The following is a 2782-nucleotide window of genomic DNA, read 5'->3' on the forward strand; positions in this document are numbered from 1 at the left end:
ACTCACAATAGAACACATCTGTCAGGGTGGAAGGACCTGCAGGGAAGAGGACCCTAAAGAGAATCCCCTAAGAGGCCATGAAAGTGTCCCGGAGAGAAAAAAACATGCTTTAAACTGCCAAGCCCATTGTTAAAGGCCAGGTTGTGACAGACTGTGCTATCCACTTACCAGTCCCTCCTCCCTACTCCTAGCTACGCAAAGGTAAGAACCTAGGCTAGGGGGGCGGGGCGGAAGGTGTTGACAGAGCCCAAGACAAAGACCAAGGCAAAAACACCAACCGCCCCCTTCTTTCTTACTGCAGGCTGCCCACCCAAATCAGATCAAAGTTGGAGGAAGGAAAAATTTTTTACATTGAATCAAGTTCAAAGTTGGATATTTTTTTTAAGGTTTTATTTTTAAACAATTTCCACACCCAGAGTGTGGAGATCAACCCCAAGATCAAGAGTCACATGCTCCACCGACTGAGCCAGCCAGGTGCCCCAAGTTCAAAGTTTTAATTAAGATCCTGAATGGGTAATATTTATAAATTGAGACTAGGTTTATGCCTTGAAGTGACTCTAAGACTTTTTGTTATCTAAGAATGAATGGAAAAGTCTTAGACCTGCCAGAGTTTTTAATCTAGGAGCAGAAATAGATCACCCCATTGAAATTTTTAAAGGAAGGCTGGAGCAAAAATTGAAAAGGTTGTCTTGGATTATTTTACAAGTCAGTCTTGTCTAATATACTAAGATACATCTATTACAAATATTTCATTTCTCTTACTCAGACTGTTGTCTTTTAGTTTGCGGATGGTGCAATAAATTTATTGTTTTTCTTACTGTTTTTCTCCTTTTTTGTATTTTTAAAAAATGCTTTCCCTTTAATAGTTTTCACGCTCCGATTCTTAAATCATCTGGAAGTTACTTTTTGTGTTAAAAAAAGTAAATGGGTCAAGTAATTAGCTTTGTCAATGAGATGTTAATAAAAATGAAGTGTGCCACTTCCCAGTAGAAATCTTTTTTATTTTTTATTTCAGAGAGAGAGACAGTTCGAGCACAAGCAGGGGGAGGGGCAAAGGGAGAGAATCCCAAGCAGACTCCCGCTGAGCACGGAGTCCCACGCGTGGCTCAATCCCACAACCCATGAGATCAGGACCTGAGCTGAAACCAAGAGTCAAATCCACTCAACCGACTGAGCCACGCAGGCGCCCCGCCCAATAGAAGTCTTAAGAGCCTGCATGCTTCCATCATCTTCTCTTTTTCCTCTCTCACAAGAATAGCAACATCTCGATGAAGGCAGCTTCTTCATCCTGGATTCTGGAATGAAGAGGGTGTGGCACAGAATCATAGCCAACCTGTGAAAGACATGTAATGTGAGCAAAAAACAAACCTTTGTGGTTGTAAGAAATTAAGATTTGGGGGATTGCTGGTTGGCACTGCATTACTTAGTCCAAGGTGACTGATACAAACTTCAAGCTGTCAAGTGTAACTACATTTTAAAAATATTTTTATCACATATCATATCGTTTCTAAGTGTTTGGAGTAAATGTGAAAATTACATACCCGCTGTGCTTTTCTTTATCATGGCAAAATATACATAAAATTTACCATTTTAACCATTTTAAGTGTACAATTCAGTGGCATTAAGTACATTCAAAATGTTGTACAAACATCTCCACCGTCCATTTCCAGAAATTTTCATCATTCCAAACAGAAACTCTATGCCCATCGAACAATAATTCTCCGGTCCCACCACCCCAAGCTCCTGGTAACCTCTCTTCTGCTTTCTGTCTCTATGAACTTGTATATTCTAGGTACCTCACATAAGTAGAACCATACAATATTCGTCCTTTTGTGTCTGGCTTATTTCACTTAGTATGTTTTCAAGGTTCATCCGTGCTGTAGCATGAATCAGAAATTAATTCTTTTGTAGGGCTGAGTATTACCCGTCTGTGTGTGTGTATGTGTACCGCACCCCCCGTTTTGTCTGTCCATTCATCTGTTAATGGACATGAATTATTTCCACCTTTCTGGCTATTGTTACTGTACTTTCTTAATCTATTAGTAGTCAAATATATACATGCTATTATAGAAAAAGACCTAAAATATTACACAAGAAACCACTACCAGTGGGTGTCTATTGGGTTCAATTTAGAATGGAGAAAACTTTTACTTTTCATTCTATATATTCTTACGTTATTTAAATGTTATAATTTTTATGCAATTTTAAAAGTAAGTTTTAAAAATAAATGCTTCCTTTTGATCAGTAGGGGGACAAACAAAAGACATAATGAATCACTGCAAATGTGTATTTTTTTTTTTTTAAGTAAACTCTACACCCAACGTGGGACTTGAACTCACAACCCCGAGATCAAAAGTCACATGCTCTACCGACTGAGCCAGCCAGGTACTTCCTACAAATGTGTTTTTTTTTTAAATTATCAGTAGGGGTGCCTGGGTGGCACAGTCAGTTAAGTGTCCGATCTTGGTTTCAGCTCAGGTCGTGATCTCAGGGTCAGGAGGTTGAGCTCTGTGATCAGCGTGGAGTCCGCTTGTGACTCCCTCTCCCTCTGCTCCTCTCCCTGCTTGCACTCTCTCTCTCTAAAATAAATAAATAAATCTTAAAACATAAATAAAATAGGGGCGCCTGGGTGGCTCAGTCAGTTAGTGTCTGCCTTTGGCTAAGGTCATGATTCCAGGGTCCTGGGATCGAGCCCCGCATCGGGCTCCCCGCTCAGCACAGGAGTCTGCTTCTCCCTCTCCCACTCCCCCTGCTATGCTCTCTCTCTCATATAAATAAAATA

The 2782-nt window shown here is 40.3% G+C and overlaps 1 non-coding gene across 1 annotated transcript; it reads right to left on the reverse strand.

Annotated features, from left to right (window-relative positions):
- Window positions 1–2314: 2314 nt before the first annotated feature.
- TRNAK-UUU (transfer RNA lysine (anticodon UUU)) lies at window positions 2315–2387 on the reverse strand. Its single transcript has one exon. It is a non-coding gene; the product is annotated as a tRNA-Lys (tRNA).
- Between the last annotated feature and the right edge of the window lie 395 nt (window positions 2388–2782).

The sequence above is a fragment of the Halichoerus grypus genome, chromosome 10 (assembly GCF_964656455.1).
Source record: "Halichoerus grypus chromosome 10, mHalGry1.hap1.1, whole genome shotgun sequence".
In the NCBI taxonomy this organism is placed as follows: Eukaryota; Metazoa; Chordata; class Mammalia; order Carnivora; family Phocidae; genus Halichoerus; species Halichoerus grypus.